The sequence below is a fragment of the Agelaius tricolor genome, unplaced genomic scaffold, assembly GCF_023055355.1.
Source record: "Agelaius tricolor isolate 1412-34295 unplaced genomic scaffold, bAgeTri1.0.p SCAF_32, whole genome shotgun sequence".
Classification (NCBI taxonomy): domain Eukaryota; kingdom Metazoa; phylum Chordata; class Aves; order Passeriformes; family Icteridae; genus Agelaius; species Agelaius tricolor.
The window spans coordinates 1,329,799-1,340,271 of record NW_027269292.1 but is presented as its reverse complement, the minus strand read 5'-3'; the positions used below and the strand labels follow the sequence as shown (position 1 = coordinate 1,340,271).

At 40.1% G+C, this 10,473-nt stretch overlaps 1 protein-coding gene and 1 long non-coding RNA gene across 8 annotated transcripts in view; one reads left to right on the top strand and one right to left on the bottom strand.

The window, feature by feature from the left end:
• Nucleotides 1-2,060: 2,060 nt before the first annotated feature.
• On the bottom strand, nucleotides 2,061-9,919 carry LOC139601894 (uncharacterized). The gene is made up of 2 exons (XR_011683044.1): nucleotides 8,962-9,919; nucleotides 2,061-4,239 (listed from the first exon to the last, which is right to left on the bottom strand). It is a non-coding gene; the product is annotated as an uncharacterized lncRNA (long non-coding RNA).
• A 245-nt stretch (nucleotides 9,920-10,164) lies between these two features.
• CA10 (carbonic anhydrase 10) overlaps nucleotides 10,165-10,473 on the top strand; it is a 207,727-nt gene continuing 207,418 nt past the window's right edge. For 2 of the 7 annotated variants that reach the window (XM_071451265.1, XM_071451262.1), the window contains exon 1: nucleotides 10,245-10,447. The gene's annotated coding sequence lies outside the window, so the exon portion shown is untranslated. Of the gene's footprint in view, nucleotides 10,448-10,473 lie in introns of all 7 variants that reach the window. The other 5 variants (XM_071451268.1, XM_071451267.1, XM_071451266.1 and 2 more) reach the window with 5 other exon arrangements.

Below are 10,473 nucleotides of genomic sequence, written 5' to 3'. Positions count from 1 at the left end.
AATGGAAATGTATTGCTAAAAGGCCACTGTTTAGAAATTATTTCAGGGTAAAAAGCAGTATGAAGGTTAACCTCATACTATATGAAGAGATAAAAATCTTTTTCCTATGTTCTGGTCCACTATGGGTTCCCTTTTCCAAATCTTGCTAACTGCATCCTAGGAAATATTTTCCTGCGTACACACACACACACACACACACACACACACATATATATATATTGCACTTTATGAGTAAAAAAATCAGATCTGTGCTCCCAGAACATCACAGAAATTAATTTTTCATAGTAATTCCTTATTCTGATTTGCCTTAGGTCTCATATTACATTTAAGTATGTAAATACTATATGACTTCATAGGTACATCTTCTAATACTACACCATCTCTGAAAGCACATCTATGAGGCAAAGTGGTGAGGAGCTACTAAACAAAAAGAAGAATAATTTTAAAAAATCCAGATTTATCTCTGTTAAAGCAAATATAAGTTCTATATACAGTACATATATTTTATAAGTCTATCTTAGGCAGACAACAAAAAATACACTCTTCCATGCACATTTCATGATCTCACATCTAGACTCTCTCAGTGCAGAAAAATCGGGACCAATGGCCTTGAGTGGAGACATTTCAACAGGTTTGAGCTCCCAGTTATTCCTTCTTCAACTGATAAGAACTGATAGGAATTTGCAAGGAATTATCATGTTAATTCCAGAATGTCTTTTTGCACTTAGGAAGTATCTCATCCTGAACATGTTCCTAGTCCAGGCTTTGGTGCTCTCCTGCGCTGTACTACTGTGGACATGATCAGCCATCACAAGGCAGGACTCAGATCAAAAAATTTGGTACGTTTCAATTCTTTATAACTAATTTAGCAACAAAAATATGTTATCAATTGCCTTGCAGAAGGCTGTCTAATAGGATGACTTCACTGTTTGCTGGACCATGCATGACACATTTAATAGGTGAGACGAAAGAAGACAGGAGTGTTGAACAAGAACCAGAGGATTTGGATGCATGAATCACACTGAAAATGGTTGCTCTTAGGGTTACTAAATCCTCTACTGCCTTTTTTTTCTTTGTCCCCAAACACACTGAATCTAGAAATGTTTCACTTACTGGAACACTATTAATACATATGGCTGGAATAACAAGACCTGCCTCCTTGCCCTCGTCTTCCAGTTATCCCCTTTACCAATTCCTGTCACTAGAGCTCAGTTAAATTGTTACAGAGCCTTCCCCACAATACTGTAATTTCAAAGTAATTCCCAACTACACCGATAAATTATGAAGCCCTCCACTTGCTCCTGGATCTCAGGGGGAAAGTAACTAGTGAGTTTGTGTAAGAATGCCTTGCACAGGGGAAAACAACTGAAACAAATGGGTGTAACATAAAGTTGTTGGTCAATTCCTGTTTGTTTTATGTGTCTGAACTGTTCAGCTCAGACAGGAGAGCAGCTGCAGGCAGAATTTTCAGAGAACTCTCTGCCTGACATCTTAAAGATATCCTTCCTAATCTCGACTTTTACTTTTGCATTGACATTGATATTGATGAAGTGACTTGTCCAGAGGTGGAGGTTCTAAAATGGATGATTTCTGTGTAACATGCCAGAAATACAGAATGTATTCTTTTTGGTGTTTCACAGAGCAATACTGCCACAGAAATACACATTACGAAGCTGTTTTCTTCATGGTGGCAAGTAGTGTTTTAGGAAGAGAGGAAGAAATCCACACAATGGCAAGACCATAATACCAAGGAATTATTAATGAGGAACAAGGGAGAAACAGATGATAAAGACTGGGAAATAAATGCAAAGATGGATTTATTGCAGTGCTAACGGATTGAATGAAATGTGGAGGAAAATACAACAAATTGGGAAAGAAATATTGAACTTCCAGATGCTCAGATAGATATGACTAATGTTTATAAATTGGGAATGTAATTCTAGTCAGCTGGCAGAAGATAAAATCTAGAAAATACAAGGCCGTTAGTAACCTTTTCAACAGTTAGCAGGCCACTTATACATGAGTTCTTTTGACTTGATCTGCTAACTCACAGACTGATGTGACTTAGAATTTCACTTTATTTTACTTTTTCCTAGTGGCATTTTACATTTTTTGTACAAAAGAGGCAAAAGATTTTAACGTGCTTTCACTATATGACTATAGAAATGTTAATAAACTCATTTATAAATGATTGTGTGTAATGCTACTGTACAGTGCATAAAGAAATCTAATTAACCATAGTGAGTCTAGTAGCACTTACACTGTCAGTCAACAGAGCTGTAATACATGATGAAGTTATTATGCATCCTATTTGCTCTACACACAAATTAACATTTTGGATGGTTGCTACCATGATCCTTTTACAGGCTGAACTTCACATAAAGTAAAACACATACCAAATGGAATTAAATCTAATTGAATAATTTAATCCTAGCTTCAGTCCATTTCTCCCCAATCAAAGGCATAATAGCATTTGTAATACTAATTATTAATGACTTACAACTTGACCAACGGGTTTTTAATAGTTGAGTTAGGATACCCACCAGCCTGTAATTTTAAAATTGTCTTTTATTTACTAGGATTACAGATTTTAATAAGTGATGAATATCTAATGCACTTAGTAATATTTGGCAAAAGATGGTTCCTGTATTCTGCACCTGCAGCTCAACTGAAAAATTGTTATTATGATTCTATTTAATAGCAGGGCACTTGAATAGTACAAACATCTCTAACCCCAAATAAAAGTTCAATAGCTTTGCAGAAAAACCCAAATTTATGTGAGCAAACCATACAAGAAGAAGAGATTGGTGGCTCTTGGTTTTGGTAAAGGTGAGTGTATAAGAGATGACATGAAGAAGTAATAACAAAGTTCATAGATAGTGTGGATAGATCATTTTAAAAACTCCAAAATACTGCCTCTCTCCTCTCTAGCCCATGGGATTTACCTCATGTACATAAAACAAGGCAGTACGTTCTCCCCGTCCAACAGTGAGGGACCATGTGTGGCAGGGATTAGCAGTGCCAGTAGATAGAAACCCTCAGGCATCTCAACTTCTGGGATCTCCAGCTCTCCAGAAATGGCCTGACTGCAATCATGACTATCCTGTCTTCACGAGTGACCACAGGGGCAGGGCCTAAGGGGTCAAAATCTGTCTTGACATATCTGGTGTTCTCAATCATGTAATTTTCATCTCTTTTCCTCTCAGCAGAGTGTTCTAAGCTGATCCAAGATACAATCAAATACTTAATCCTAATCATCTGCTAAAGTATTTCACTGAATGAAGACTTCTACTGGGGACAAATTAGTCCATATATCTCCAACATTTAGTTTAGTTTACCACTTCTATTATTTTAATGAAGAGGAAAAAATTCATACTATTGCTAATAAAGTGATTTACAATGTTATGCATGTTAGTTCCAAACACTTTCCAAGTATTTTTTTTCCTTGATGCAGATTATAACTGAAATTCTACCCTGTATATCCAGCTAACTCATGTTGCATGAGGTTTTTTGTTTCAGTGATTAACAGTACAAGGACAGAAAGCAAATTGTGGGGCACGAAATAACTTGTTCATGAAGGAGTTAAAAGTGTTTATCAAAAGAAGCACTTTGAAAACACAGGAAATTCTGATTCATCACTTAGCTGTGGGCTTATGTGACATTTACAACAAGCATGTATATTTTGAGATAGTTGACAATGACATCTTTATGTTTTTGTTATCAAAGCTTCCATCTTACAATCCCCTTTGGTCCTGAGTATTGTTAAAAATGTGCCAGGGTTATGGCTGTTCATACCTTTCCACTTCTAAGTGGTACAATGATCAGAGAAGAGCAAAGTTTTATGATCCCTTCAAGGTATTTGAAAATGACATTACATGATATTTATAAAGATTTCTAAAAGTCAGAAGAGTCTTCTTTTCTTTTTGTGGGCTTGTTCTCATCCTTTTGAATTGTGATAGATGTCAATTCCTCCACTCTCCTTCTAGAAAAATACAAAGCATAAACTTCACATGTCCCATAAATCCACTGGTAGCACCTGCAGAGCAGTCATCATGGACTTCCTTCAAATAACAGCTTTTCTTAGGACTCACAAAGTATTTATCACCAGAGCTTACTGCGAGCATTATCTGCTGATTTTTTTACATCTTTGTGAGGAGTAGCAGCATTTTACAGAGGAAAAGTGAGGGAGATGAAGCCGATTTAGAAGCAGGCATCATCACAAGCAATTCATCCCAGAACCTGGAAGATTTAGAGGAAGGAGTTAGGAGAGAAATGCTTTCTTCTGCAAATGAACACAAAAGTTCAGTTCACACAGGAGCTGCGGAAGTGCCAGCTGCCACTATTCCAGTTATTGACTATAAACTGCAGTTGCGCTGTATGAGACACTGCACCTCTCCAGGACTTAAAAAAAACCCCAAAAACCTGAGTGCATGGTCTCTTTTAAGCACATTAATAATTCCATTTGCTCAATTACTTTTGTGATGAAAGTTATCTAGCCAAATTGAGACTTAATTTCAATGGAGATGTGCCAAAAATCAAAGGGTGAGCCTCCCACTCACTTTAATGGGGAGGAGCTCAGGCCCATATTTGCTGCTTTACAGACATTTGCAAGATGTGAGAAGTTGCACAGAAGAACATTTAATGTTGAGCATGTTAATCTCTGGTTTTGCAGTACTCAACTGATTTTGCTTAAAAAAATTATACTGGAGATGTAATGTATTTTCTTGCAGAATAAAAATCTGTTTAAAGAAAACCTTGACTACAAAATGTTAAAAAAACTAGAGAGACAAGAAGGATGCTAGCTACTAAGCATGCTTCTCTTCCTTCTTAATTGCTATTCCTAACTGCAGAAAAAGACAATGTATTTGCCAGAAAAAACAAAATGCATTAATACAGAAAAATAGCAACTAGAAACAGGTAATAATTTCAACAAGATTGTGCCTCACTTTCCACACAGGCACAAACCAAACCCTCCACACAGAGAGAAGCCAAGGAATGTGACTTTTTTTCCTAAATGTTCCTCCTTTAGGTTCTAGAACAAAGCTCAGGAGAGAACAACTTCTAATGAGTTCATGCACCTCACCCTGGGCAGTCACACAGGAATCAATGTGTGCTCAGAGTTTACCTTTTTCCTGACAAACATCCTGGTGGCAAATCTTAGCACAATGGGAAAAGTAGCAAAATACCTCTTAGCTCATGTTCTAGTGGAACATTGGAACATAAGTATTCAACTCAATCCACCTCAAAAACAACATCTACTTAAAATTTCCAGCATAGCTACCTCGACTCACACATCCAGAATATTACTATGATTTTGCAATCATCATTTCTAAGAAATTATATTAAACAGGAACCAGGTGACAATTGGCTGTCAAAGTCTGTAATGTGGAAGCAGTGAGATCCATTTCAGGAAATGTTTCAAGATTCATGTTCTTTACTTTTATAGTGAGATGACAAAGAATTCTCAATATCAGAAAATACATATTGCTTTTGATCTTTTAATTAATTCAAGCTTGCAAGCGATAAGGAGGAAGGCAGAGAAACAAAAAGCAAAAAGTTCTCTTTTCTGCTTTGTAGCGAGTGCAGGTGGTTGTAGAAATAGTCTCCCTCACACCAACAGAAGTTTCCTGAATGTGGCAGAAATGGTCTTGCACAGGTTCTGGGCCAAGGTGCAGTTACAAGCAGCGTGGGAAACCAGTCACCTGCGACCGTGTATAAAAGAAAGGGTCATAGAAGAGGCACCAATAGAGGCCAAATATCCCTGTTTGCCTTAATGACCCTGCTGAAACACTGGGAGTTTGGCAAAACTTCCATCTGCCCATTATCTCTGATGTGAGTCAGCCAAAAGCCGGATTGCAAGAATGTCCCTTCTCATCATCCACCTCTCTTGGAGTATACTGCAGTCAGTTAGTACAAAAAACAACTCAATCCCCAAACCCTATTTTTTCATGTTTTTAATTATTTTTAACAGGCAAGTTTCCTAATCTACTCCCCAGCTACGGGAAATATGAAATATGATATGAAATATGAACACTACAATGACTGTAACCACCTTACCACCTGAAGTCAATTTCATCTGGTGACTTTGACACTAGCAAAAAAAAAAATCAGTTTTCCCACTCTATGTGCCTACTCAGAAAACCCCAAATCTGTGGGTGCTACACTGATAAGAATCCTAGGAAACCTACTGGGGTTTGTTGAGGAACTGCAGGATCATATGACATTTTAAACACTTTTGTGACTGACTTCTCACAGAGAAACTAAATCACAGCATTTTACATATGGCTTTTTAAATTTGAAGAATGTTATTTCACAAATACTTGATGTCTTAGCACTGTTTGCTGGAGTTCAGACATGAAAAAGGGGAGTTGGACTGAAAGTAAGTCTTTATGATAATGAATAGACTGACTCAAAGGAAAAACACATTGATTGACCTCATAGTTAAGTGTCAATCATCTACCCTCTTCCTTTGTTGGGGGTGCTTTTATTTCAAATAAATTGCATCATTATCTCTACCAACAAAATGGAAATTCCATCTCAGTTTTGATAAGGACTATCAATACGAGAAAATAATCACTTTAATGCTTACTGAACAGATGGGTTCTTAGGGGGCTGTATTTTTATAATGATATGTTAAATTTTTTATCAGTTTTCCTAGTGAGATCAGCATTATTTATAAGCACTGAAGACATCAGCAAATACAATCATGGCAGTAACAAAAGGTGGAACAGGAACACTAGAAATGATGTGGCAACATTACCAGTGAGTATAGCCACATTCTCAGCAATTCACCAGTGGCTTTTCAATGGTGACTTCCTTAACCTCTGAACTAAGAAGTTACTTAAATATCTTTGTAATTTGAGTGAGGCTACCTAAAAGCTTATAATGAGACATGTGGCTAAGAGGGCTGAGCTCAGACACAGACAAAAAACTCACAAGTTCTTCCATCATCCCTGCCATGGGGCAAGAAGCCCCTGGGACGGGAGAAATCGAGAAAGAGTGGGAACTGCTCTTTAATTGCTGGAAATATGCCAGAATCTTTAACCAACTTCAATAGAAGGCCCTTGCTGATGGGACTTACTTTAACAGCATTGAGCCAGGGAATGCACAGGAAAACTCCAGTACCTGACTGGGGGAACCTTCAGCAGGGCAGGAGTGAGCAATGTCAGCAACCTCTTCCAGTGACACAGGGGAAGCCACAGGTCAACCTATTTAGCTCAGAAGCTCCCCAGTTCAGAATAATTTCTACAATTGATATTTCCTGATCCAAGCTAATTTTGAGCCAAATGAGTCAAGTGCTGGCTCCTCTGAGCGGGTATGAACCTCTGTTATGTTAGTATTAAAAAAACCTTTCAGCATGTGGAGTTAGTATGTTTTAAACTCTGTTTACAGAGCTAAAAAGGTGTTTCTATGTAAATCTGGCCTGAAGAAACTTGGGTGTCCAGCTTGTAACTAATATATTGAATGCTTCTAAGCTGCCAGAAGTCCCAGCCAAAAATCTGAGATAGCAAAATCCTCACAACTGACCTACACAAACATGCTTCAGAGACCTGTCTGAATCCACTTTGCAGTCATTTTAACTTCCATACATGAGTAGTCAGTCCAATGACTCCAGTACAGCTTAAAGGTTGCCAAGATTAAGTTTAAGAAGTTTAGTCAACTGTATAAATAGGAATGGAATTCAAATAAGGGCAGTAAATATCAACCCCATTCTTTTTAGTGAGCTACAGGAGCTTTGAATGGAAACACCTACAATAAAAAAAATGGGAGCTGCAGCCAGAATTTTCGTCTGTTTGGAATGACCCTGCAATGTACACAGCAGAGTGATGTTTTCTGCTCCTCTCTCAAATACACCCTACTATATTAAACCATTTCCCTTGGGATCAAACAGACTATGCCAAATTCTGCAGTGAAAGCCTGATCCAAACATCTTCTCAGTCTGCAGAAATATTCCAATTGATTTCAGTGGGCTTTGGAACAGGCCCATATTGGCATCTATTCAACTTTATTGAACTAAGTTTTCCTGGGGAGCTGCAGGAGCCAATATGGGCATAATGACTTCAAAACCAAGCATGAAGGCCACTGCCAGTCAAATCACATCACAGAGAGGAAATGACAGCAGAATTAATTCATTATTATTTATCTAGATTTAAAAAACCATCCAGTTTCCAAGTTCACTACTGTGTTTTTCAGGTGAAGGAAACTTCCAAGTTACCTTTGATCTTTTACAGATTTTTCAGTCTGAGTCATGAACTACTTATTTATCACAGGCGACTGAAATAATTATAAGGTTTGCATGAGGATGATAAGCTTACTAAAAACATGCACAAAATTTAATATATTTGGGAATTTTGGTTACCTGCTAGCAGCCAGCATCAACTACCTATTTTTTTTCTGCCATTAAACTCATATTAAAGTGTGATTGGTCGTCAGTAGGAATTAAACATGAGCTTGCCCTTAGGATTTGGCATTCTCTCATCACCAATTCAGTTCTTTGCTGACCTAGTGGTCAACACACCCTTTTACAACAGGTCATCTCACTTGCTTGTGACATTTATTTCCCCACAGGTGATGCCATAATTTCAAGGCGACTAGTTTGGGAACAAGGATGACTGTGTAAATATAAAAGACAAGGTCTCTCTCTAATAAAGGGGTTTATTATGTTCTAGATTGGGATGTTATTGTAACAAATTATTTGGGAAAATCAAAAAGAGAATTCACAGGCAAATCCATGGAAAACATTTATCTGTTTGAGTAAAGGAGTTTAGTAAACATCAGTGGAAATCTTTACTGAGCATTTCCTAGGTGTGCTTACATACATCTACACTAGAGATAGATAATGCTACTCATACCTTCTATAATCCCAGGAGAGGAGATATTAATCTCGTTTTTAATAAGGCCTAAAGAAGAGAATTGCATAGAATACTTAAGTATTAAAATGAAACTCAGCATTCTGCAAACCTGTCAGGGAAAGGATTTCCTCCTGCTGTACAGCCCCATCAATATATATGAGAATTCTTGTCCATAAACCTTGAATGACAATGCCTCATGTCCAGCCACGCTGTTCTCAGTGGGCAGATAATAGCAATTAATTTGATAGAATCCTGAATCTCTTTGTAAGCCATAAGAAGAGATGGAGTAAACATCAGTAGACACTGCTGCAGTGCAAAGAGCACTTGCACTACCCTGGAAACCAGCAAAATAAACACAAGCATCAAACTGACTATTAAGTGCCTGCAGTCTAATTCTTCCTTTCAAAACAGTGATGATTTTGTCCCATCCATTTGCTCTGAAGCACTCAAGGATTTCTTGATCTGCCACAATTAAATACCATCAGGTATATTTGAAACCTGGGAGTTCCACACATTTCTCAGAGACTATGGGAATAACATAGCCCTGTAGTTTCTTCTCTTCAAGATGGTTTCCTTCTCCATTCAGAGATCTAGGCATCCTCCTTTTGCTAGAATCCACACAAAGGTGCATTTTACAAGTATGCCCTTGTTTGCCCCAAGTATGCCCAGGTTTGAGAACTGTTTACAAACCAATCTGTTTTCAACCTATTCTGCATGCATCCCCCTCTGGAGGGTTTGTAATATGACCTCCGCACACCTTCCAAGAGCTGGGAGATCAGTTTGCTACCCAAAGCATCTTTCTCCCTCCCCCTTTCCTCTGCCTTGCCGTGATCATCGAAGGCATCCGCAGTCGAAGCGGTTGCACCTACTCACACCTGCCCTGAGCCCCTGTCCCCTCCCTTCTTCCACGACAGCCCGAGCCATCCCGGCGGGCGGCGCGGCCCGGGGCAGCCCCGCGCACCACCGCAGCCCACGGCCCCCTGCCTCTTCCAGCGCTGCCTGCTGTGCCCAATTTCCCCATCCGCAGCCAGGAAACCAGGCTTTCCCCGCGCCAGGTGCGCCTCTTTTTATTTTTTTTTTCCCCCTGGGGTAGCGGAGAAGAGCAAAATAAAATTGGCCGCACATTTAAACACAAGTGAGCAACATCCTCTGGAATGCAGAAGACAGCCCGGCGAGCCTGGCGCCCGTGGGAGGTCGGTCGGGCGTGCCTCCCCTTCTGCCCCCACTCCGTCCGGCCCGGTCCCGGCGCAGAGCAGCCCCGCCGTCGCCGCCCGCGCAAGCACCGCCTCCGCGGCGGAGCGCGCCCCCCAGCCCGCGCCCGTGCGCGCCGCCGCCCCAGCCCCGCCGTGCCCGCAGCTGTCGCTAGCGGCCCCCGCAGCACCGGCTGCAGCCCGGGGACATGGCGGAGTAGCTGTGGTCCGGGGAGCAGGGGGAGCTCCGAGCAGCTATGGTACCTCCCGACAGCTGAGGTGGAGGTAGGCGGTGGCAGCCGACGGCTCGCAGCTTGACCTCGATTTGTTTTTGGAACTGCAGGCTGGAGCGGCACGTCCAGTGAGCTGGGAGAGATAAAAACCAGGAGGATATCTGGGGGTAAGGTGAGGGATTGCCCCAAAACTGGAGG